A 27879-nucleotide genomic window follows, 5' to 3' on the forward strand; every position below is an offset into this window, starting at 1 on the left:
TGATTGAGATTCCTGAATCCAAGAGAGTAGCCTCATTAGTGAATCAAGAGTAGCAAAGTGTGCATCCACTGTTCTCATTAGGCTTCGAGTGGTCAAGTGAGAGTTCGTGCTTGTTACTCTTGGTGATCGCCATCACCTAGACGGCTTGGTGGTGATTGGGAGCTTGATGATCACCCGGCGGAGCTTGTGGGTGACCCAACTCGAGTTGTGAGCGGTTTTGGGTGATTCACCGTGACGAAGTATCAAAGAATCAACCCGTAGAGAGCACTTGATCCTTGCGTGGATCAAGGGGAAGCTACACCCTTGCGCGGGTGCTCCAACTAGGACTAGTGGGGAGTGGCGACTCTCTGATACCTCGGCAAAACATCACCGCGTTCCTCTCTCCCTATTTACTTTGAGCATTTACTTTAAGCAATTCAATACTTGTTCTTACATTCATAGAATTACTATGCTAGAATAAATTTGGAACATAGGTTGCAAGTCCTTTGTGCGTTAGATTGATAGAAACACTTTTCTAGGTACAAAGGGTTAATTGGGCTATCCGTAGGATTTAATTATTGCGAGAAAATTTAGAATTAGCCCAATTCACCCCCCTCTTGGGCATCTTGATCCTTTCAATTGGTATAAGAGCCTCGTGCTCACGTTTTTAAGCTTAATCGCTTAGAGCAAGATGTCTCACGGGGATAGACCTCCTCTTATCTTTGAGGGAGATGACTTTCCATATTGGAAAATCTGCATGGAGGTGTACTTAGAAGCTCTAGACGTTGGTATACTTAGAGCCGCCTCACAAGGCTTTCTAAAACCTCGGGATGCTACTAACTTACAAGGCGATGAGGTTAATTATGAAAAGTGGAATGCAAAGGTCCGGAACACCATCTTTAGAGGCCTTTGCAAAGATATGTTCAACCGTGTAAGAAACCACAAAGACGCCCATGCACTATGATCGGACGTTTGTGCGCTCCATGAGGGAACCAAGAGTGAGCATGAGGAACGCTATCATCTTATGATTAAAAAGCTAAATTCATTTGAGATGCTTCCCAAAGAATGTGCTAATGAGATGTATTCATGTTTGAATGTTCTTGTAGAGGAAGTCAATGGACTTGGACTTACTCAAATGTCACCATCCGATGTTGTAAAAAAGATCTTGAGTGTCCTCCTCATTGACAAATATAGGCATATTGTGACCGTGCTACACCAAGGTGATCTTTCCACCGCTACACCGATACAAATCTTGGGAAAGATCAATGCTCATAAGATGTACATGCACATCATGCCACAAGATGGCTCATCCTCTATCAAGAAGAAAGAGAAGGACATAGCATTCAAAGCTAGCCAAGATAAGGGCAAAGCAAGACTTGAGTATGAGAGCTCAAGTGATGAAGAAGATGAAGATGAAAATCTTGCTCCCATGGTGAAGAAAGCCACCAAGATGCTAAAGAAGCTAAACAAGAGTGGCATCAAGTTTGATGGCAAGAAGAAGAAGTTCTTCACAAGCTCTAGAAGGAAGCTAATCTCCGAAATGGATTGCTTCAATTGTGGTGAACTTGGTCATCTAGCACATCAATGCACCAAGCCTAAGAAAGACAAGTTTAAGAACAAGAACAAGGGCAAGAAAGATGACTCAAGCAACGAAGATGAAGATGAGAAGAAGAAGAACAAGCCATACAAGAAGAGAGATGGCAAAAAGAAGGACTTTCACAAGAAGAAGAAGAGTGGAAAGGCCTACATCGTCGATGATTGACTCACGGATATTGATTCATCTAGTGGATTATCCGATGATGATAGTGAAAATGAGAAGGTGGCCACCATTGCTATTGATCTTTCATCTTCACTACCACCATCGCCATCATCCTCTACACATCTATGCCTTATAGCCAAGGATGAACGCAAGGTAACTAATAATGATGATAGTAGTGATGATGAGCAAGCTAGTGATGATGATAGCGATAGCGATGATGATGATTCACCTTCATATGATGATCTTGTCAAAATACTAAGACAATACACTAAGATTATTAGAAAGAGTAGAGCTAAAAATGAAAAGCTCGATGCTAAAAATGATTCACTCTTAGCAAAATACGATACATTAGAAAAGGCTAATGTTGAGCTTAAAGAAACAAATGATGCTATATCATCCAAACTCAAGGAGCTCAAATATTCTAAGAAAGAGCTTAAAGATAAACATGATAAAATTGAGTGGGTGCACAATGAGCTCATCACTAGCCACAACAAGCTAAAAGATGAATATACAACTTTAAAGATCAATTATGACACTCTTGTTATTGCTCAAGAATTTTTACCAAATGAGCCACATGATGCTACTAACTATGTTGTTAAAATTGATATAGCTACATCATGTGATGATTTGATTGATGAGAGCATTGAGCAAGGATCTAGTGGCAAAGGTAAGAAAGTGGTTGGGTGCAATGACTATGATAAATATGTCAAGCTAAAGAATACAAATGAAAAGCTCATGAAAGATCTTGAAGAGATGAAAAGCCACAACACCATTGTGCTAGAAACTCTTGATCATGACAAAGAGTTGATCCTTGAGAATGAGAAGCTCAAAGAAGAAAACAAGAAGCTCAAGGAAGAGAAGAAAGATGATGTTCTAAAGGAAGAAAATAAGACGCTCAAGTTGGAGAAAGAGCATCTCAAGATTAGGTTGAGCAAGTTTGCTAGAGGCAAGCACCTCCAAAGCGAGCTACTCATGAACACCGTCATGAAGATGGATAGAAGTGGCATTGGATATGTGGCAAGTGTAGAGAAGAAGAAGGCTCAAGTTCAACAACAACAATCAAAGACAAAGCCAAAGCCAAAGAGATGTTTTGAGTGTGGACAAGAAGGCCACTTTGCTCATGAGTGCCAAACTCCACCGCCACAACCCTTGCCCAAGCATGCTAGACCCTTTATCTTTAATGCTCACTACATGCTTAGAAAGGATTCTAGTAGAAAGATAAAAGTCATGTTCTTAGGACCCCCTAACATGAATAGGCCTAAGAAGATTTGGGTGGCTAAGTCACTTGTTGAGAAGGTGAAGGGCCCTCAACAAGTTTGGGTTCCTAAAGCTTGAATCTTTTGTGTGTAGGTGAACTACAAGACTGGTGGAAGTCATTGGGTTATTGATAGTGGTTGCACTCAACATATGACCGGTGATCCTCGTATGTTCACCTCACTAGATGAAGAGATAGATGGACAAGAGAAAATAACATTTGGAGATAACTCAAAGGACAAGATTAAAGGATTGGGCAAAGTGGCAATATCAAATGATCATTCCATCTCCAATGTGCTATATGTTGCTTCATTGAGTTTCAACTTGATATCCGTTGGACAATTGTGTGATCTTAGCTTCCAATGCTTGTTCACTGAGAAGGAGGTTGTTGTATCCAAGGTAGATGATAATCAAGTGATATTCAATGGATTTAGATACAGCAACTTATATCTAGTGGACTTCACCTCCGAAGATGCAAATTTGAAGACTTGCCTATTCACCAAAACAATACTTGGGTGGCTATGGCATAGAAGACTTGCTCATGTTGGTATGAGTTCACTCAAGAAGCTAATGAAGAATGATTTGGTGAGAGGGTTGAAGGATGTGAAGTTTGAGAAGGATAAGCTTTGTAGTGCATGTCAAGCCGGCAAGCAAGTTGCAAATACCCATCCAACAAAAGCTTTTATGTCAACCATAAGAGTGCTAGAACTCCTACACATGGATTTATTTGTACCAACAACATATAAGAGTTTGGGAGAGAATCTCTATTGTCTTGTGATTGTTGATGACTATTCAAGGTATACATGGGTATTCTTCCTTCATGACAAATCCGAAGTTGCATCTTGTTTCAAGAAGTTTGCCAAGAGAGCTCAAAATGAATTTGAAGTGAAGCTCAAGAAGATAAGAAGTGACAATAGAAAAGAATTTGACAACAGAAACATTGAAGCTTATTATGATGAAGTTGGGATCAAGCATGAAGTCTCCGCAACTTATACTCCTCAACAAAATGGTGTAGTTGAGAGGAAGAACCGGACTTTGATCACTCTTGCAAAGACAATGCTAGATGAGTACAACACCCTCGAAGCTCTATGGGCGGAAGCAATCAACACCGCATGCTATGCATCAAACCGTCTATTCCTTCAAAAGTTCCTTGGCAAGACACCTTATGAGTTGCTCAATGGGAAAAAGCCAGACGTCTCCTTCTTTAGGGTGTTTGGTTGCAAATGCTACATCTATAAGAAGCGGCAACACCTAGAGAAGTTTCAAAGACGTTGTGATACTAGTTTTCTTGTTGGTTACTCATCAAAGTCCAAAGCATATAGAGTATTTAATCATGTAACCGGCTTGGTTGAAGAAACATATGATGTGGAATTTGATGAATCTAACAGCTCCTAAGGAGCACATGAGAATCTTGATGATGTAGGTGATGAACCATTGAGGGAGGCTATAAAGAATATTCCGGTGGGCGACATCAAGCCAAAAGATGATGAAGATGATGTACAAGTCATTGATCAACCTTCTTCATCAAGTGTGCCACAAGATGGTAAAAAAGATGGGAGAGTAGAAAATAAAGATACTCATATCTCTCATGAGCAAATGGTGGTACAAGCACAAGATGTTGATGCTCCACAACCACCGCCTCAAGTGGTCAATAGAAGAAATACACCTCTCCTACAAGATCATCCACAAAATCTCATCATAGGGAGTCCATCAAAGGGTGTAATGACTCGATCTCAAAAACTTACTTCATTTATTGCTCATCACTCTTTTGTCTCTTGCTATGAGCCTACTAAGGTAGAAGAAGCTCTTAAAGATCCAGATTGGATCAATGCCATGCATGAAGAGTTGAACAACTTCACTCGCAATGAAGTTTGGACTCTTAAAGAGCGACCAAAAGGTGCAAGAGTCATTAGAACAAAGTGGGTGTTCCGCAACAAGCAAGATGATCAAGGTATTGTTGTGAGGAACAAGGCAAGACTAGTTGCAAAGAGGTTCTCCCAAGTTGAAGGTTTGGATTTTGGAGAGACCTTTGCACCGGTTGTAAGATTAGAAGCCATCCGTATCCTACTTGCATATGCATCACATCATGAAATAAAAATATATCAAATGGATGTGAAAAATACATTTTTAAATGGCTTTATTAATAAACTAGTCTATGTTGATTAACCTCCCAGGTTTGAAGACCCTAGATATCCTAATAATGTTTATAGGTTGTCCAAGGCACTATATGGGCTTAAGCAAGATCCAAGAGCTTGGTATGAGCGCCTTCGGGACTTCCTCATTGAGAAGGGCTTCACCATTGGGAAGGTCGACACCACACTATTCACCAAGAAGCTTGATGGGCATATCTTCATTTGTCAAGTATATGTTGATGATATCATCTTTGGATCATCAAATGAAGACTTATGCAAAGAATTTGGTGAATTGATGTCGAAAGAGTTTGAGATGTCCATGATTGGTGAGCTTACATTCTTTCTTGGTTTTCAAGTCAAGCAAATGAAAGAAGGCATCTTCATCTCTCAAGAGAAATACACAAAAGATCTTCTCAAGAGATTCAAGATGGATGAATGTAAGCCAATCAAGACACCAATGTCTACCAATGGACATCTTGATCTAGATGAGGGAGGTAACCCGGTTGATCAAACTCTCTACCGTTCCATGATTGGTAGCTTGTTATATTTAACCGCATCTAGGCCCGACATCATGTTTAGTGTGTGTATGTGTGCTAGATTTCAAGCTAATTCTAAGGAAACACATTTAATTGCCATAAAAAAGGATCCTTAGGTATCTTAAGCACACACACCAAGCATTGGCCTTTGGTATCCCAAAGGAGCTATATTTGAATTAGTTGGCTATTCCGATTCAGATTATGTCGGTTGCAAAGTTGATAGAAAAAGCACATCCAGAGTGTGCCATTTGCTTGGTAGATCACTTGTGTCTTGGTCCTCCAAGAAACAAAATAGTGTGGCTTTGTCCACCGCCAAAGCGGAATATATTGTCGCGGGTGCTTGTTGTGCACAAATATTATACATGAAATAAACTTTGCTAGACTATGGTGTAGTTCTAAAAAAGATACCTCTTTTGTGCAACAATGAAAGTGTGGTAAAACTTGCAAATAATCCGGTTCAACACTCTCGCACCAATCACATAGATATCTGCCATCACTTTCTAAGAGATAATGTTGCTAAAAATGATATATCACTAGAAGGTGTAAGAACTGAAGATCAATTAGCGGATATCTTCACTAAACCGCTAGATGAGGCTACATTTTGTAGATTGCGGAATGAGCTCAATGTACTTGATTTTAGTAACTTCACTAAAAATTGAGCTTGTGTTGTCCCTTGCATTCATTGTAATATACAACATGTTTAATTTTTGGTAATGCATATAGGGCTTGTCTAACATGGTTAAGATAACCGCCGAAAAGCATGTGAAGAAGCTTAACCTTGGATCAAACTTGACAAGCAACTAGATTTACTTACAAGTATTGCATATGCATGGATGTTGTTTTGTCGTTTTGTTCTATTTGCCCTCTTATTGCCTATTTTCTTAAAAAGAATTATAGCCTAAGGCAAAATATTTTGAAAAATATGAGGGTTTGAGAGATGTCACTCACATCAGTCCCAATTGGTGTTTATTTGGATCTTAATCAAGTTGGGACTTGATTGGGAACAGGCAGCGTGGAGGAACATTGAAGATTTGCTAGAAAAGAGTGACCGGACGCTGCACCAGACTCTGCTGTCCAGCATCCGGTCAGTTCATAGGAGGTGAACAGAAGCTAAAGGAGTGAGTGGACTCTGCTTTGGAGCATCCGGTCAGGAAGGGTTCCAGCGTTCGGTCGATCTACATGGCGTTAAAGGCGACTAACCGGACTCTGGTTGCGTCTGGTCATGGACCACCAGACGCGTCTAGTCGCGATTCCAGAGGAATTGGACCTCTCTGGAATCGACCGGACACTGGGTGGTAGCGTTCGGTCGCTACCACCGGAGCGTCTGGTTAGTAGATATCGTGTGGCATCAAGTCTCTTTCTTGTTTTGCGTTTTTGATCCGCTAGGGGCCACTATATAATGTCGCGTGCTCTTGACCTAACCACCGTCATCGCCGTACGCCCGTGCCCCAAGCCGAATGCTGCCGCTGCCCGCATGCGCGCCGCCAAGCCCCACTCGCCTCTGCCCACGCTGCTGTGCCTCCACCGCCGCCGCACCCACACAACTCTTCCCCACACCAGCTCGCCACGCCAGCACCACCGCTCGCCCGCGCGCACACCGCTGAGATTCACTGCTAGTTCTCATCCATTGCTCCGCGTCGATAACCCTTACTCCAACGTCGTCGTGACCTAACTCGATCTGCTTCAGAGCTTTGACTTCAATTGCATCTAGGGCTATCAATTCATCGCAAACCCTAACCCTAGCGGTCCTGGTGTTCCCCTCACGTGTCACTTCTCTTTTCATTGGATCACCATTTCGTCAGGTAGCAAGCCAGTCGATTCAATTTCGTACCTACATTGCTTGCTCTCATAGGGTTTCGCATCTATTAGATATATTGTATTTACTTGTATATCCATCTATTCCATCGTGCAGCAAGTCGGTGCCGTTGAGGTGATAGGAGCAGTTGTCAGTTAACTCGAAGCCAAGCTCGCGAGTACGGATCGAGGCCAAGCCTCAAAAGTGTCTGTGGATAGTTGTTCTTGTCAGCGGCAATGATTCTAGTCAGATCAGATGGCTCGCACCAAGAATGTAGGTGGTGGTCCAGGAGATGATGATTGGAGGCCTCTGCCTTGCTTGCCCGTAGGAACTAAAGGCAAGGCGACGAAGCAGGTTGCATCAAAGAAGCGCAAGTACCCTAATGCAGAGACAGTGAGAGCAGCAGCAGTAGCTGAGGCTGCAGAGCATGCCGAGAGAGGAGGTGTCCGCAGTGGAGTTGTCACTGCAGATCATCTAGCACCAGACGTGTAGGGCAGACTTAAGGAGATTGAGTGACTTCATGGTAGTCCATCTAGGACTGTCATGATGGCAGGCCGATGTCTTCCCATTGTGGATTCTCAGCCTCAGGGGGAGTCATAGCAGGAGTCACAGTAGCAGCCCCCACCAGCAGAGCCTCAGCCAGCTCAGGAGACATAGGAGGGACAGCAGTCACAGTAGCCTCAGGAGGGTGAGGAGGGCCAGCAGGCCGAGGAGACCGAGTAGACACCCCAGCCATAGCTATGTCGCTCTGGTCGTACCCAGGTTCCAGTGTCACCGAGGCCGTCGACACAACGAAGGGGATCACGTCCACCACCTCGTCCATAGGGTCCGCCTCCAGTGACCCACCTTGACTTGAGGGCTGCCACGGCCAAGCAGGTTCAGCAGCTTCGCTTTATAGAGTTTGATGTGTGGTTTCCACCCAGGAGGGATGAGAGAGCTTCAGAGGGATTCTATACACCGCTCTAGGAAGACTTCTATAATGCATATCTGAACAGTGGAGCAGTTTTCAGATCCCAGCGGGTTTGTAGCATTGAGGCTATAGTCGCAGTAGCTGGAGAGCATATTCGCCCCTACCTTGCATATCTGCCGGGGCTGACAGATTTGATTAGATGGACTGGAGTATATGTTGAAGGGTCGAGATGGCGACTAGAGGGGGGGTGAATAGTCTTTTCTAAAACTTAGGACCTGTTTGGAGGAGCTCCGAGGTGCTCCGGCTCCGGTACTGTTCATGCACTGTAGCACAGAGCCGGTGGAGCTCGAAATCGTGGCTTCGCCGGCTCCTCCTCTTTTCGGCTTCTTTTCAGTTCATTTTGCGCCTCGATTTCCGAAATGGCTCCTGCTACAGTGTCACTATAGTACCCGAGGTGAGGAGCCAGAGCCGCCGGGAGCAACGCCAAACGCGTCCTTAATCGCGTCGGCTAACCGATACAAATGCGGAATTAAAACTATTGGTCTAGCCAAGACTATACCCCACTATATATGTTCACTAGCACCTTGCAAAGATAACAATTATGCAACAAAGGTGCCGAGCTAGCTAGAGCTCTCCTAAACAATTCTAGGAGCAAGGTTACACAAACCTATGCCACTAGTACTTTAAGCGACAAGGGAGCTCCTACATATGCTAGTAAGCAAAAACACAAAGCTAACGATGCTCACTAGCAATGCTCAATAACAAGGCAACCAATGCCTAATTAGAGAGCGCAAATACTTAGCTACACAAACTAAGCAATGTGACTAACAAGGTTACTAAAACCAAATTAGCCACGCAAGGGAGCTACTTCTATGCTACACAAGCAAGAAGGTAATTAGCAAGCTACACAAGCTATCTAATTACAAGAGCAACTACACAAGCTTAATATGTATAAAAGTAATTGCAAGCTTGTGTAATAGTGATGCAAACCAACAGGAAGAACAAGGTTGACATGATGATTTTTCTCCCGAGGTTTACTTGTTTACCAACACGCTAGTCCCTGTTGTGTCGACCGCTCACTTGGTGGTTCGGTGGCTAATTAGCATCACCCGCTAAGCCCGCATGTTGGGCGCCGCAAGAACCTACCCCTTGAGTGAGGATAGCTCAATGACACGCTTTACTAGAGTTGCTCTTCGTAGCTCCCGCGGGGTGAGCACAATGCCCCTCACAAGCACTTCTCCGGAGCGCCGCACAAGCTTCTTGCGCGCTTCGACGGAGACCACCACCAAGCTGTCTAGGAGGTGGCAACCTCCAAAAGTAACAAGCACCATCGGCTTGCAACTCGATCACCTAGTGCCACTCGATGCAACCTCATGATGCAATCGCACTAGAATCGCTCACTCACACAATCGAATGATCACTATCAAGTATATGTGTGATGGAGGGCTCCTAAGCACTCACAAGCATGGACACTAAGTCCCTTGAGGTGCTCCACACCGGCCATGGCCAAAGGCCACTTCTATTTATAGCCCTAAGGGCTAAACTAGCTGTTACCCCTTCACTGGGCAATGGTCGGGCCGACCAGATGCTCTGGTCGTGTTGACCGGACGCAGGACCTCAGCGTCCGGTCACCCACAGACTGCCATGTGTCCTGATTCCAATGGTCACTTGACTTGACCGGACACAGCAGCTTTCAACTGACTGGATGCTGAACCCCCATCGTTCGGTCGTTTCTAGTAAGGTACCGACCTCGACCGGACGCGTCTGGTCATACTTGATCGGACGCAGCCAGCGTCCGGTCACACTCCAGCTTCTGTGTCACTCCACGTCAGCACGACCGGACGCAGGCAGGTAGCATCCGGTGCTTTTGGATCCAGCATCCGGTCACTTGACCGACGCTGGCATCTCCTCCATTCTCTTCACCCTTGCTCAAGTGTGCTAACCACAAGAATTTGCATCCGGCGCAATAGAAAATAGGCATCCCATTTTCTCGAAAGCGCCGAATCTCGCCTCGCAAGCTCGGCGGGAGGGAGAGAGGGACCCAAACCCATCTTAACCCTGCAAACACCACCTCCTTTGTAAATGTGCCAACACCACCAAGTGTACACCATCATGTGTATGTGTGTTAGCATTTTCACAATCATTTCCCAAAGGATGTTAGCCACTCAACTTGCCACGCCACTCGATCCTAGCGACAATGCAAAGTTAGATCACTCGAGTGGCACTAGATGACCGATATGCAAACAAGTTTGCCCCTCTTGATAGTACGGCCATCTATCCTAAACCCGGTCATAAACTTCTCTACACACCTATGACTGGTGAAATGAAATGCCCTAGGTTATACCTTTGCCTTGCGCATTCCATTCCATCTCCTCCAATGTTGATGCAACACATGCACCAACACGATCAACAATGATATGATCCACTTCATATCATCACATGATCATATTGGTTCATCGATCTTGACTTCACTTGCTCTTCACCGTTGCCATCGTCCATCGGCGCCAAGTCTTGCTCAAGCTTCACCGCCACGCGGTCCATCACTCCAAAGCCTTCGACTTGCCCTTCACGCTTGCAACCGATCCATCAAGCCAAGTCTTGTCTTGATCTTCTCCACCTTGATCACATGACTCAATGTCATGTCTCATGTGCAATAAGCTCCTTCATCATCACATGTGTGAGCTTTGCAACATCTCCAAGCCATTTTCACCTCCATGGCATATGTTGCTCATACACATGTACCTATGGACTAATCACCTATGTATCTCACATAAACACAATTAGTCCACCTAGGTTGTCACTCAATTACCAAAACCAACAAGGACCTTTCATATGTTCCATCCTGGGTTTATCAGTTTTATGCTTCTCTCTATATTGACCCATAGCATAGATATATTCACTTTGCATTCAGTGGCAGAGACTACAAGATGATGAGTCAGAGGGCTAGGGAGATACTAAGGTTACAAGAGCAGCCTGTCAGGTTACATGAGGTATGTTATGGACAGCAACAACCTCCTAGGTGCCCTCATGGTGGTTTGGTGCCCCCTACAGATCTTGTGCGTCATTGCTTCAAAGAGCCTTTTGGTGAGGGGTCGAGGAGGAACCCCAGTGATCTTACCCCTACAGCTCGAGTGCTAGAGGCTATCATCAGGAGGACACTACTTCCTAGGATGGGATACAGAGAGGGTCTGACTCGCCTATAGTTTTGGCTCCTCAATGCCCTGATGCAGTAGACAGTGTTCGATATTTGGGATCTTCTTCTGTCTGAGATGGAGGACACGATAGCTGAGGGCTTCAAGGGTCGCAGGCAGCTTCCATATGCACATTGGATCACATTTCTTATGCTTAAGGCTATGCATGTTAGGACACCTGAGATGGTTGCAGAGTACAGAGGTGCCACTATAGAGTTTCTAGCTTATAACATGACACAGAGGATCAGGCATAGCACACCACAGGCACCCACTCAGCATCGCCGTCGTCCAGATGTTCTAGAGTCAGCAGCTCAGCAGGACGAGATTATCAGAGGCATAGCCGCTACTGAGGAGCAGCAGCTTGAGGCTCAGGAGGAGAGGAGCAAGTCCAGTGACAGTTCAGATGACGACTACCTGCCTATTCCTCAGATGCCTCCATGCAGACACGATGCAGAGGCCGACAGTTCTAGCTCAGCTCCACCTGCACCGCAGATGGACCCCGCTTTGATTGCTATTCTTAAGCGGATGCAGCAGGATCAGGCACGATAGGCTCAGGAGACCGCTGCCAACTTTGCACAGTTTTAGGCTCGTCAGGATGAGTTCCAGCGACAGCAGCATGTCCTCTAGCAGCAGCAGCAGATGCATCAGCAGCAGTTACTCATGCAGCAGCAGCTTATGGGATTTATGCAGTATGTAGTAATAACACTTGGGGCCCCACAGCCACATCTTTTGCCCCAGCTTGCTCAGCCTGCCACCACTACGATGACTCCAGCAGTACAGCCTAGTGGGCTTCAGAGTCAGGGATAGCCTCTAGCTTAGTTTGCCTCTCCCACAGTATAGGTGTCCCAGTGGTTATCCTCGCTAGTGTTAGCCCCGCGTTTCACACCACTTTAGACGGGCTTCACACCGGATCAGTCACCCTCGCTATTTGTGCCTGACACGTCAGTCTCTAGGAGTCTTGGAGCATCTTTTAGCGAGTTGATAGGGATGCCTACACCACCACATATATATGACCTCGGTCCCTCTACAGTAGCTCCTATCGACGTGACTACTCAGAGGCTCCCTTCTTCTGTTGCATCTTCCGATCCTACGATAGATATACCAGCAGCATCACAGGCAGCACCTGCCCCAGCTGAGACCCAGACCGCTTTAGAGACACTTCCGGTCATAGAGGGTCAGTCAGTACAGAGCTTAGGGTCAGATGACGATGGCGCCCAGTTTCAGCTTGCTCCTCGTACCTCAGCGCCCGGCTCGTCTATTGTAGCCCCGCCGACTGACCCTTAGGTTTTGGTGTTTGACGCCAAAGGGGGAGAGGGTTCGAGTATGTAGACTCAGGGGGAGCGAGTTTTAGGGGGAGTCTAGTTTGCTATTAGTATATTATATACATTTGGAGTTTTATTTATGTGATACACTATTACTATTATGCATTTGTGTGTTTACTTTCATACATACTATTATATCTATGTGATAGTGATATCTATGTGATTGTGATATATGACATGTGTGCTCTCTACTTTGAATTCCTTTTATGTCATATCATGCTCATTTGCCCTTGCTTCCGCGCTTAACTCTGATGCAAATGAGTTTTATTTCTTGTACTCAAGCCTATTTCATATCTTTTGAGTACATCGTGTTGGCTTAGGTCATATAAGCTTGCCTATCTACTTTGTTCTTATTGACAAAAGCTTATATGAACCAAGCATATCAAAAACCTCACTCTTTCACATACTCAATGTGGTATTGTCATCAATCACCAAAAAGGGAGAGATTGAAAACATCTAGGCCCCTAGTTGGGTTTCGATGATTAATGACAATACAAGATTACTATGACTAACGTGTGTTTTGTAGAGGCAATTAAGTTAGGTCATGGTAATGGAGATCAATTGGGCAATCAAGGTGGTCATGCCCCTACAATGGAAATCATTTTGGCTTTCAAAGGATGGACGACAAGAGTCAGCTCTAGCATCCACCTATCACTTGCAACAGAGGGGAAATAAAACCCTGAGTACTCAATTGTACTCAGCAAGACTTACCTAACAGGAGGAAAGAAAAGACTCCAAGAGTATGCAATGCTCTCTGGCTTGTGGGTTTATGGCATCTGCAGGAGCATTACTAAACGTGCGTCGTTATATTCAATTTTATTAGCAGTCATCATTAGTTCATTAACTAACCATTCTATGTAAATACATGTACTACTTTTAAGCAGGTGGTAAGCAATCAGAACTAGTTTTATATCTTTCATATTCTAGTTCTTACTACGGTGCTAGATTATAAACAAGTCATACCGGATCACCCGACTATTCACGAATCAATGTGCCCAGCTAGGTACCTCGAAACACACGCCCTGCTTGTACCCTAGGCATAAACAGGATCAACCCACCACTCTCTTATCATGGGGTCTAGATTCCAGTCCAAACTTGGACTCCAAGACCCCGCTCCTGAGTTCTAGAATCAGTGCGGTGCTTAGACCTCCACCATCCCCGCCTCCAATCAGTTGGTACAGAAAAAGTCAGAACCCATGACAAGAGAGCAATGAGTCTTTCCGCGCCCATACACAAGTATGTGTTTAGGATAATAAGTCTGTGACCTACCTAGAACCCAATGCAACGGTCGGTCCTTAACCGACATAGGCGAAACAAATGCAATTCGAGCCTCGCTCGAATGCCAAACTAAGTCCAGATCCAAAGTACCATTCCATCCGGTCTCCAATTATCATTCATATATATATATATATATTTATTTATTTCAGGTGATAATAATACAGTAACAACAATAATATATTTCCTATCTCTCATGAGTGACAGGCAATCACTCGACTTCTATCAAAGTCCTGTAGCATAGCAAACTACACGATCCTGTCATACTAGTAAGACTCATAGGATAAATATGTATATATGTAAGTGGGTTCCATTTGAAAGCATCTAGGCCCCTAGTTGGGTTTTGGTGATTAATGATAATACAAGATTACTATGACTAACATGTGTTTTACAGAGGCAATTAAGTTAGGTCATGGTAATGGAGATCAATTGGGCAATCAAGGTGGTCATGCCCCTACAATGAAAATCGTTTCGGCTTTCAAAGGATGGACGACAAGGTTAAGGATGACTAGTTCTAAGTGTCGATTGGAGTTGGAGTGACACTTAGAGTAGTTTAGAACTTTGTTTTTTCTGTGGCCGTACTATTAAGGGGGGTATGGACGGGTAGCTTGACCTAGATGAGTCTAGTGAGTTAGGTGTGGTGCACACTTGTTAAAACTAGCACTAGGTAGCTCCACAACAGCCCTATGATCCTATGGAGCAAACTTCATTCACATATGTTCGAGAGTTGGAAGTGAATGAAGGGTCAAATGCTGACTGGACGCTGGCTCCGGTGCGACCGGACGCTGGCCGCATGGTCCGGTCAGTTTATTTGATCAAGGAGATTGCGTTCGGTGCGACCGGACGCTGAGAGGCAGCGTCCGGTCGTCTCCAGTAAGGTTCCAGAGAAGGAATTCTACGACCGGACGCGACCGGTCAATACTGATCGGACCCTGAGGATCCAGCGTCCGGTCATGTACAGTAAGCATCCAGTGAGGGTTTTATGTGACCGAACGCGTACGGTCAGTGGTGATCGGACCCTGCCAGCGTCCGGTCAACACTTAAACACTGGTGTACAGGTTGAACTAACCGGAGCGTCCGGTCACCCCATAGAGGCACATAACGGTTCGTTTTTCAGGCTGCCTTATAAATAGAAGCTCCACTCATGTGTGGAGTCACTTTTGCTCATTCCAACAGCTAAGAAACACGTTTGTGAGTGCCAAGAAGAGTAAGGTCCTAGTGAGGTGATTGAGATTCGTGAATCCAAGAGAGTAGCCTCATTAGTGAATCAAGAGTAGCAAAGTGTGCATCCACCGTTTTCATTAGGCTTCGAGTGGTCAAGTGAGAGTTCGTGCTTGTTACTCTTGGTGATCGCCATCACCTAGACGACTTGGTGGTGATTGGGAGCTTGGTGATCACCTGACGGAGCTTGTGGGTGACCCAACTCAAGTTGTGAGCGGTTTTGGGTGATTTACCGCGACGGAGTGTCAAAAAATCAGCCCGTAGAGAGCACTTGATCCTTGCGCGGATCAAGGGGGAGCTACACCCTTGCGCGGGTGCTCCAACGAGGACTAGTGGGGAGTGGCGACTCTCCGATACCTCGGCAAAACATCGCCGCGTTCCTCTCTTCCTATTTACTTTGAGCATTTACTTTTAGCAATTCAATACTTATTCTTACATTTATAGAATTGCCAAGCTAGAGTAAATTTGGAACATAGGTTGCAAGTCCTTTGTGTGTTAGATTAATAGAAACACTTTTCTAGGTACAAGGGGTTAATTGGGCTATCCATATGATTTAATTATTGCGAGAAAATTTATAATTAGCCCAATTCATCCCCCTCTTGGACATCTTGATCCTTTCATCATTCAACTCCTTAAAACTTAATGCACAAACATAATATAAAGTGCAGAAAAGTAGGAGTTATTCACCGGAGCTTGCCTGGGTAACATATAACTAAAAGTTAGTATTCCATCTTGGTGACACGATCTCCAAAAGTACCATCTCACCAGTAACTCCCAATGACTCCGTGATTCATCGTCGTCCCTATTATGGTATGCAATGCGATGCAAAGATGATGCAACAGTTAATTAACAAGGCAACAACAACTCTTAAAACAGAGTACATACTACTAACTAACAAGCTAGCTCTAATGACTAACGTACTAATCTACATATCAACATCGTCGAGAAAGGTGTCATTTCCCAACAAGTGTTTCAGTTATATAAACCCAAGTTGTTTCTTTATTCCATTCTATAGATTTAATCTTTATTCAAAATAGAGCATCATTATCTATCTAGCAACTAATTATTCTGGAGCTATAAAAATTACAGTGAGCAGCTAATAATATTAGGAATTTACTGTAAAATTTTCAGAGTCAACACTATCACCATTTTCTCACAAAAATTACCACAAGTTCACATTTTAACAATATTGAACATTTTAAAATAATTAGAGCAACACTAAAACTAGATGAACCAAATACGCTAATCGATAGATCATGATTTTAGAAGACTAACAAAATTGGTTTTGTATTTTTGTGATTTTTCTATACTTTTTGGCGGATTTATGAAGTTTCTGCAAATAAGAAAAAGGAAATGAAATTTCCTCCGGGCACTGGGCTACGCGGCCAGCACGCAGCCGCGGTGGCCCACGCGGACGAGCGGCCCAGGTACACAGCGCGCGCACGCGGCCTAGGCGTGGGCGGCACAAGACCGGCCCAAACGGGGCGCGTGGCCGGCAACCCATGCCATGGCCCACGGTGCGGTGAGTGCGGCCCAACGCGGGGGCGGGGCGCGAGCGGCCCAGCAAGCTGGCCCACGCGTGGCGCAGGCGCGATGACAATAAGTATCTATAGTCATGCTATTGTTAACAGAATGATTAGTAGTAGGATTCAGGAATCAATTGGTTAGATTACTTGCAGCTGATATCGTATATCCAAGATTTAAGTACTAATTGATCTTTAAATCTACCAATTGTATCTCTCGAAGACATTTTATAGAGATATAAGATTTTTTTATGGTAACAGGAGGGATTGCCGACTACTGGATTGTAGAGATAAGATGTGCATGATGCCTATGTTCGTAAAGGACGAGTATGCATGGTTAACGTGGGCGTTAGCATTTATACTAGTTTGGGAAAACAAAAGGCGTGTAGAATCGAGATAATCCTCATTTTGCTTGTGGTGTGTCTGCAGTTCCTGGGGTAGGCATGCTACTAAATGGAAACGTGACAGGGACGCTAATCAGCCTGTCTATCAAAACTTGTATTCTTATGAGAAATTCTCTGCGGTCCTTTTCCGCGCGTCACGTCAGGAGCTCTTCAGTCATTCGGTTTGGATCTCAGACGAAAAGAAGCCAAAAGAGTACCAAACCTTTCCAATAGATGCTACTAATTCCTAGCTATTAGATCTTAAAAAGATGCTAATCCATAGTCTCGTCTAGGTCATAGATATAGAGTAGAAATTATGGCTCCACATCGTACACGTGTTTTCTTGCACACATCAAAAAAAATTTGGAGTATTGTACATTTTAAACTACTCGTATATAAGTAGGTTATTTATTGTACAAAAACCCAATTGATTTCTATGCTAACGGTTGAGATATGCTAACGTGTGAACACAGTTGAGATATGCTTGATTCGGACGTCACCATACTCTTCTGAGTGAGGTTTCTATGCTAACGGTGAAAGAATTTATATAACTGCAATATGTGATTGACATAAATCTGATAAGTTTCCACAACCAACACAATTGGGTTCTATGATTTGTTTATCTGTGTACGTTGAAACTGTCATGCGGTGCCCGAGGACAGATGAACGGATGGTTTGTGCGTTAGTCCGCTAGCACGCATGCTCGAGCTTCGAAGAGCTATTGGGAGTCCTAGAGACCTGGACTCCTAAATGTATGTTTATGTGAAAAGGTGCTACAATCGGGGGTAAAATATGTAGCAGAAATTACATACTAGGTCAAAACATGAAAACGAATTCAGAAAACATATTTTGGTCGCTAAAAGAGTTTTAAAATTTGGCACATCTATAATACATACAAATATGTACTCCATGTAAAAAGTTGGGATGCAAATTTTCTTTTGAGAAACTCATACAAAAAAAACAAATTTCAGATGTGCGTGCATTAGAAGATGAAATTTCTAGGATTACGTCTTCCAGTGCATATGCACCTCAAATTTGTTATTTTTATATATATATATATATTTTTTATTTTTTAGTTTGACTCTGTATCCAACTTTTACATGTGAGTAATATTTATATGCACCATAGATATGCCAAGTTTTTTAAAAAAAATAGGAACGAAAATAAATTTTTAAATTGATACTGTATTTCCATCTAATATGTAGTTTTCACTATATATTTTGCCACGATCGGGTGTGTCCACCAGAGGTCCAGAGGCGTTCCTGAAATCTTCAGCAGTTCGTTTCTCAGCAGCACTTACACGTGTCGAGTTGAGTTTTTTTTTTTTTTTTTGTGATACTACGCAGTCTACGCACGAAGGCTGGGCCAGTTTTTTTTTTTTTTTTTTTTTTTTTTTTTTTTTTTTTTTAGGGGAACATTGAAACACACTAGTCTCTGCCCATCAATGGATCATTCAGCTCAATAAACTCGGCTGCCTCTTTCCAGAAGTTTGTTTTAGCCCAACTAGACCGAACCCTGTCAAGTGTCAACCACCAGGCCACCCCAAGGCCCAAGGCCCAAGGCCCAAGGCCCCAAATCCCTGAAGGCCTGAACCCCGTCCCTGCTGATGGCTAAACGCTACAGCGATGTGGGAGTTGGGAACGCCGCTCGCCGCATCGCATTGCCTAGGCCACCGGAGTCGGAGACGAGTGCCCAGTGCCGACGCGCACGTTTGCCATTTGTTCTTTACAAATTAATTAAGCTCACGAATGTGAATATGTGATGATAGGTTGGTTTCATAACCACCAACGCGGCGAAGCCGGCGCACTCGACGTCGCCAGCGGCGGACTTGTCGTCACCGACCGACACTGTCGGCGGCCTTGACGACGACGGTCTGCTTGTACGAGTACTTGACGGCGACGAGAGCGTAGAAGGCCAGGTTGACGGCGCCGATGCAGGCGAGCAGCCAGTAGAAGAGGTCGTGCCTGCTGTGGTCGAGGTCCTTGGCGAACCAGCTGGCGCGGCCTCCCAAGGAGCTGGCGCGGTCGTCCGCCGTGATCACCAGGCTGCTGAGGAACGTCCCCGCGCCGAAGACGCTGAGGTAGAGCCCGATCGATGCCCAGGCTGCGCATGCCGTCGGGGACCTGCTCGTAGAAGTACTCCTGCAGGCCCGCTACCGCGAACGCGTCGCCCACGCCCATGATCACGAACTGCGGCACCAGCCACAGCACCGACACCGACACCGGTGCCGGCGACCGCAGGAAGCGCCGCCGCCACGCCGAGCGCCACGGTCGAGAACGCCATGCAGACGCCGACGCGCTTCAGGATGCTGAGCCCGCTCTCGCCCCCGCGGTGGCGCAGGCACGGCACCAGCGCCCTGTCGTAGAACGCCACCGTGGCGATCATGGCGACCGCGGACAGCGCGAAGATGGACGCCGCAGCGAGCTCGAACTCGAAGCCGTCACTACCGGAAACCGGCGATTTGCCGAGTGCCGAGGCTTTGCCGAGTGTATTTTATCGGGCACTCGGCAAATACCGTGTTTGCCGAGTGCCAAATAAAATACACTCGGCAAACAAAAACACACGGCAAAATACGTCTTTGCCGAGTGTTTTTTTCTGGCACTCGGCAAAGAAGCTTTTTGCCGTGTGCATTTTTTTTGCCCTCGGCAAATCATTTTTTCGAAGCAATTTTTGAGGCCCTAAATGAATTCAAATGAAAAACTTTTCAACTACAAAGTTGTATAACTTCTCAAGATCTACAAAGTTTATTTTGGTCATTTCTTCATTTGACAAAGCGACAATAACGTTGTTCATAAAATCTACATATCTCATATCTCTCATATTAATTTCATGAAAGTAGAAGATACATATATAAGATTTGTGAACAATGTTACTACCACTACGTAGGATGAACAAATGACCAAAATAAACTTTATAGATCTTGATAAGTTATGAAATTTTGTAGTTGGCAACATTTTGATTTGAAATCATCTGGTCATGCAAAAACGACGTTTGAATTTGAAAATTTTAAAATTTGAATTTTTCAAACGACCTCGGATGAAAAAACTTCCTAAATGAAAATTGTAGATCTCCAAAAGTTATGAAACTATGTAGTTGACAACTTTTTGATTTGAAATCATCTTATCATGCAAAACTATGTTTGAATCTCTCAAATTTAAAATTCAAATTTTTCAAACGACCTCGGATGGAAAAACTTACTAAATGAAAATTGTAGATCTCAAAAAGTTATGAAACTTTGTAGTTGACCACTTTTTGATTTGAATTCATTTAGGGCCTCAAACAAGCAATTTACTCTCAGTTTGCCGAGTGCCTTTTTTCTAGCACTCGGCAAAGCCGTATTTTGCCGAGTGCCTATATTTTGGCACTCGGCAAAGAGGTATTTTGCCGTGTGCATTTTTTTGGCCCTCGGCAAATCAGTTTTTCGAATCAATTTTTGAGGCCCTAAATGAATTCAAATGAAAAACTTTTCAACTACAAAGTTGTATAACTTCTCAAGATCTACAAAGTTTATTTTGGTCATTTCTTCATTTGACAAAGCGACAATAACGTTGTTCATAAAATATACATCTCTCATATTAATTTCATGAAAATAGAAGAGAGATATATATGATTTGTGAACAATGTTACTACCACTATGTCGGATGAACAAATGACCAAAATAAACTTTGTAGATCTTGAGAAGTTATGAAATTTTGTAGTTGGCAACATTTTGATTTGAAATCATTTTTCATGCAAAAACGACGTTTGAATTTGAAAATTTTAAAATTTGAATTTTTCAAACGACCTCGGATGAAAAAACTTCCTAAATGAAAATTGTAGATCTCCAAAAGTTATGAAACTATGTAGTTGACAACTTTTTGATTTGAAATCATCTTATCATGCAAAACTACGTTTGAATCTCTCAAATTTAAAATTCAAATTTTTCAAACGACCTCGGATGGAAAAACTTACTAAATGAAAATTGTAGATCTCAAAAAGTTATGAAACTTTGTAGTTGACCACTTTTTGATTTGAATTCATTTAGGGTCTCAAATAAGCAATTTACACTCGGTTTAGTATAATATATTGGGAACTAAAACGGAATCCAGACACAAGTGACAGTGTGGTGTAGTGGTAGAGGAGGTTTGTGCGCAGCGGGAGGTCTTGGGTTCGAATCCCGTCGGCCGCGTAGCCGTGAAATTTACGCGAAAAAAGCCGGAGATGGATGGGCGCTGACCGGTGGGGGCCTCCACCAATTAAAAAAAAATTTTCATTTTTTTTGGGTAAAAATTCCCATTTTTTCGGCTTTTTTTTCGGTTCCAACTTTGCCGAGTGTCGGCACTCGGCAAAGGCTTTGCCGAGTGCCCGACAAAAGACACTCGGCAAAGACGTCTTTGCCGACTGTTTTTTTGCCGAGTGCTCTTTGCCGAGTGCAGCACTCGGCAAAGCCTTTGCCGAGTGCAAATTGGGCTTTGCCGAGTGCCCCTGGCACTCGGCAAATTCACTGAGTCCAGTAGTGCGTGCGCGCCGCCGACGCCCAGGCGCTTGTCCATCACGCTGCCCTGCTTGATGAAGAAGGTGGAGCCCTGGCGCCCTGCGCCACCGTCATCCCGAAGTTGAGCGTCGCCACCAGCAGCTTCGTCTCCTTCACCTCCGTCACCGTCGCCAGCCGCCACGCCCCGCTCGCTCCCTCGCCGGCGCCGCCGTGCTCCACCATGGCCGCCCTGTCGAGGAACCTGCACGTACGTACGTACGAGCCACCGTTGCAGCACTTGTAGATTTCTAGGGAGCAAAGCATGCAATTGCATTTCGCGATCGCTTTAGTTTATTACCGTAGTCGGTCGGTGTGGCAAAGCAGCCTCTTGTTGCCACTCTGCGGCGGCCCGACCTCGTACAGGTCGGCGGTGTCGTCGGGCAGCCGGAGGCGCCTCTTCCTGAAGGCGGCGACGAGCACCCTTAGCCGAGGCGCTCCTGCGCGTAGACTGAAGAATCTGAATATAAGGGGCAGGGGGCGCGGCAGGAGACTGAAGAATCTGAATCTTTCTATGTACACACAAATAAACAAAAGGATATGGATCGATCTCCAGTCCTCGTCCGACGTCCAAGAGATCAGGTTATGACTCTGTGCCTTCAACTGTAGCTTCCACTGCGAGATCGGTTGTCAGCTACTACGGCCTTGTTTAGATTGCTTCAAAGTTCCAAGTTTTTTCACTCTCTTTCTATCGCATCGAATCTAGGGACACATGCATACAGCAGTAAATATAGATAAAAAAATAACTAATTACACAGTTTGATTGTAAATTACGAGACGAATCTTTTGAGCCTAGTTAGTTCATGATTAAACAATAATTGTCAAATACAAACGAAAGTGCTATAGTGCAGGATGTCAGAGGTGCAATGCAATGCAAGGGCCAGGGCGCCAGGCAAGGCATCCATCGCCCATCGGCAGCAGCCAGCATGCCAGCAACGCGCGGCCGCGGTGCCGTGTTGCAAACTTGCAATGCAATGCAATTCGCCGGGTGGCGGGTGCGTTTCGATCTCTTGCCGGTTGACACTTGACTGCGTGACCAACCTCCAACGTCGTCATCGTTTGTTTCGTACCCCTTTTGTTCCAAATTATTTTTTATACAAGGGGCGGCAGAAATTTTAAGGGGATTGCTATTATACAAGTGCCTGATTTTTTTGAAACGATCAGGCGACGTTGTCAGCCATCTATCAGGCTTCTCTTGTTCCCTACGTCAACTCAACAGCAAAGAGCAGCAGACAGTACATGAATACCCATCGCCTGAGATCTCAGGCGACTAAATTCTAGCATTTATGAAAATTTAATTACCTCAGTTTTACTAGACGATAGAAAAGAGTAGAAACAGAATTAGATATTCACAACTGGAGTTCCACTAGGGTCCACAGCTACCAACTATATACCGAGAAAACAACAACAACAAAATGCTGCGTATAAGGCGTCCGTACACCCGAACAGTGCCGATGGTGGGCCGCGGCGCAGCCCAACGACCGCTCATCCACTGGCCCTCGCCCCTAACCGTTCTAAAAAAAGAAAAAAACATTCTTAATGTAGGCGAACGTCGTAAGGTGTCCACCTCTGTTAATGGTCTCCCTAAGCAGCCCGCTCTGTTAATCGATTAACCGAGCCGGCCGCCTCAGTTTAAGGATTAAAGGAGGCAGCCGGTTATTATTTGCCCGTCTTCATTGATGATTTTTTTAGTTTTAAAAAATAATTTCCTGCAATTTAATTTGAATTTGACGTTTTGACGACTTAAACGTAAACAATGCACCTCAAATTTCTAGGGTTGCGCCTTCTAGACTTCTAGTGCATATGCAGCTCAAATTTGGTATGTTTTATATAATTTTTTAGTTTGAGTTTCAATCCAACTTTTACACGTCAGTATAAATTTATATGCACTATAGATTTGTTAAGTTGTTTTTTTAGAAAAACATAGAACTACTTGGTTTTTGTATTTGCATCCAATATGTAGTTTCCACTATATATTTTGCCACGATCCGGGGTGTCCACCACAAACACGTGTCTAGTTGAGTGTGCGTTTTTTTTTTTGAAAAGCAGTCGAGTGTTGATACCACGCAGTGTACGGACGAAGTCTGAGCCCCAGTTTTTTGGGCTTGCTAGCACCCACATGTTGGGATGGGCGGGGCGCCTGGACGTCCACGCCTGCAGTTTATTTCTCGCGCCCGAACTTCACCAGCATCGAGAAGAGGGAGAGGGAGCGGCGAAGGTCCAGCCGGCGCCGAAAGGAGGAGGAGACATTGAAACGAGACAACAAAAGGCGAGGAATTCCTTTGAAACACTCGATGCAACACTTGTAATCTAATTGCAACACCAGATCTACTTTCGAAGGAGATGCAACACTAGATCTATTTTTGAAACATCTAGATGCAGCACTTGTAATCTACGTCTGAAGATAGAAGAAACACTTGAAATATGCATCTGAAACATTTGTAAAAACACCTGAAAAACACTTGAAACCATTATAAAAAATATATGCAACATTCGGATAAAACATTTGCAACATATATGTGTAAAAGCATATACAACATCTAAATAAATACACTTGCAACGTACGTCTGAAAAAACATATAAAACATGGAACAGAAACTTGCAACATACGTGTGCAACAATTGCAATATATGCAACATTCCAATCTACTTTTATAATATCTATATAAAATATTTGCAACATATATTTGGAACATTTGAGACCTACATCTGAAACGCATGAAATATACGGAGTTCGACATCGGCATGGGGCTCGATGCCACGGAGTGGCATTGGGTCGCCGGTGCAGAGCTCATCGACGGCATGGCCAGACCTCAGCACTGGATCTCGCCAGTGGGGCCTTGACGCGGGGAAGGAGAACGCACTGGCAGGCGTGCGAGCCGCTTGACGCTGGGAAACCAGCGTCGGGCCGCGGGTGGGGATTGCTATTCACGGGCGGATGGGTTGGCGTCCGTGACCCGTTTTTTTAATTAGAAAGCCGGTTGTTCCCTCGTGTCACATTGAAACACACCAGCAATCAATGGATCGTTCAGCCCAACAACTCGGCTGCCTCTTTCCACCAGTTTGTTTTAGCCCAACTAGACTGAATCCTGCCTCATAGGCCCTGTTCGGCTTACCCCATATTCGGTTTGTTCGGCATCTTTTTTTAGCCGGAACAGTATTTTTCTCTCACAACAATTCAGCCGAAACAGTGTTTTTCAGCCAAGTTTCAGACCAGCGAACGGGGCCATAGTAAGCTTTTCTATAAAAGTTACCTCATACTTCTATCTTACCTTTAAGCCTACATACCATTGAAAGTCTTTTCTTTTAGTCGAATAAGATTTGTTTCAAGTATTCAGGGTTTGTTAACCCCTGTTGCAGGTTTTGACTTGTGCTTCTAGTTGAGGTCACGTTGGTGGGCTCAACATGGTCTGAACATCTCTTCTACCTTAGATGCTTTACCTTACCTAAGTCGCTTCCGCAATTTTATTCACATTTTGGAACTTAAGTCTTCCGCACTCCGATGTAAGTTAATTCTTGTAAGTGTTGTAATGTTGTGGTAAGTCCATATGAGTGGTAAAATGTGGATGATTCGAAGTTCCCTGAGGATACCCGACAGACTACCAAAGTTATCTCGCTCTTGTATGCAACTGTCGGAGGTCGAGGTCTTTCGGACAATGACATGTGAACCATATAATTAGGAGGTTCTGTGCCACACGGAGACTCTTCAATCTTCGAGATGATGACGCAGGCCAGGGCAAGAGGAGTGGCTGGGCGCACAGGGGTTGGGAGATCCTTGATGACGATCTTGGGGGCAGCAGGGCGCCCACCTGTAAGGATAGCACCGGAAACCACAGAAAAAGCAGAGGATATGAACGAGAACGACCAGAGAGGGATGGAGGGGTATAGGGGAACCCCTAGAGCAGAGCAGGTAGCATGGCTCCGTCCGCCGTGGCCAGCCGAGCCACGGAAGAGGCGACGGGCAACGGAGACAGAGCCCCCGCTGCTGAGGAAAGGCGCACCAGGCCCCCCCGTGTTGCTGTCCGGCTCCTGGGGAGTGAAAGAAAGGAGGGAACCAAGCCAACCTATCTTGGCGAGGCTTGGGCTTCGTGTTTATATATAGTCCAAAGGACAACAGATTACATCCAGGCGTTTACAACTTCAGGAGCAAGTCACGGTCTATCTCTACCATATTTGGTTCTACCATAATTAGGAGTCCTAACTCAACCATGACATGCATACCTGACGGTTCAACCGTGAGTACTACTCACGTGTTGTTACATGTTACAGCCATGCCATACTTTAGATAATTACATGTTTAACACCCTCCTGCAATCTTAACTTGGTTTCTTAACCAGATTTAGGCCCTGTTTGGTTGGGCTTTTGGCTTTGGCTTTTGGCCCTAAAAGTCAAAAGCCCAACCAAAGGGGTTACTTTTGGAGGGTGCTTTTTCAGAAGCAGCTGCTTTTCCGTAGTTCATTTTTGAAAGCTGGGTTGACCCTGCTTTTGGCTTTTGGCTTTCTGCTTTTCGAAATTGGTGGAATAAAAAGCTCTTCCATAATTGTTTCAAGAGAGATAAAGATAAAAGGTATATTTTATACTTGTTTAACCAAACAGCTTTCAGCTTTTCTACAGCTCACAGCCCACAGCAGCTTTTCCACAGCTCACAGCCCACAACAGCTTTTTCCCACAGCCACAGCTCAACCAAATAGGGCCTTAGATTGTTTCTAAATCTCTCAAACTCCCGACTAGGCAATGCTTTTGTAAATCCATCAGCGAGTTGATCTTTCGAAGGAATAAATCTGACCTCCAACTGACGCCTTGCAACTCTTTCTCTTACGAAGTGAAAATCAATCTCAATATGTTTTGCTCTAGCATGAAACACGGGATTTGCTGATAAATATGTCGCACCGAGATTGTCACACCACAGACACGGCAGCTCCTTCAGTCTTACGCCCAATTCAGTCAATAGTTTCTGAACCCACACGGTTTCAGCAGTGACATTGGCCAAGGCCTTGTATTCTGCTTCGGTACTGGACCGAGACACTGTTGGCTGTTTCTTTGCACTCCATGAGATCAAATTTGGACCGAAATAGACTGCAAATCCTCCTGTAGATCGCCTATCATCAATATCACCAGCCCAATCCGCATCGGAAAAAGCACTTAGCAAAGTTGAATGAGAACTCCAAATCTTAAATCCCGTATCAATAGTTCCTTTTACAAATCTTAAGATCCTTTTTACTGCCGACCAATGAGCTACGGTTGGAGCATGCAGAAACTGACACACCTTATTAACAACAAATGCTAAATCAGGACGTGTGAGTGTTAAATATTGTAATGCTCCAACAATACTACGATATTTTGTACTGTCTTCAAGTGATAGCAATGCCCCATCTCTGACAGATAGCTTCTCGGTTGCAGCTAAAGGAGTCGACACTGGTTTGCACTTCGTCATGTGAACCCATTTTAGGATATCCGACGCATACTTTGACTGCGATAGCACAATACCATGTTGTGTCGGCTTGACTTCAATTCCAAGAAAGTAATTCAGATTTCCCAAATCTTTCAGCGCAAAATCAGCTCGAAGATCCCTTAATAATGCGGAGATTGCTTCCATAGAAGACCCGGTAACAATTATGTCATCAACATATATGAGCATAAATATAACTGTATTTGACTTTGAATAAATAAAGAGTGATGTATCTGATTTAGACGCCACAAAACCGAGGCTAAGCAATTTTGAACTTAGCCTCGAGTACCATGCTCTTGGTGCTTGTTTTAATCCATAGATCGCTTTATCAAGCTTACAAACATAATTGGGAAACCTTGCATCTTCAAATCCTGGAGGTTGTCGCATATAGACTTCTTCCTCAAGAACGCCATGAAGAAACGCGTTCTGCACATCTAACTGCCGAAGGCACCATCCACGTGATACTGCAATTGATAGAACAAGACGAATCGTGGCAATTTTTACCACTGGGCTGAACGTGTCTTCATAATCAATACCGTATCGCTGCTTGAACCCTTTTGCGACCAACCTTGCTTTGTAGCGATCTATACTACCATCAGCCTTCCTTTTCAATTTATATACCCATTTGCAATCAATAAGAT

General features: G+C 44.4%; 1 pseudogene; it reads right to left on the minus strand.

Moving 5' to 3' along the window:
* Positions 1-7077: 7077 nt before the first annotated feature.
* LOC136488251 (protein NRT1/ PTR FAMILY 5.7-like) lies at positions 7078-23041 on the minus strand (annotated as a pseudogene).
* Positions 23042-27879: the final 4838 nt, after the last annotated feature.

The sequence above is a fragment of the Miscanthus floridulus genome, chromosome 10 (genome assembly GCF_019320115.1).
Source record: "Miscanthus floridulus cultivar M001 chromosome 10, ASM1932011v1, whole genome shotgun sequence".
Taxonomy (NCBI): domain Eukaryota; kingdom Viridiplantae; phylum Streptophyta; class Magnoliopsida; order Poales; family Poaceae; genus Miscanthus; species Miscanthus floridulus.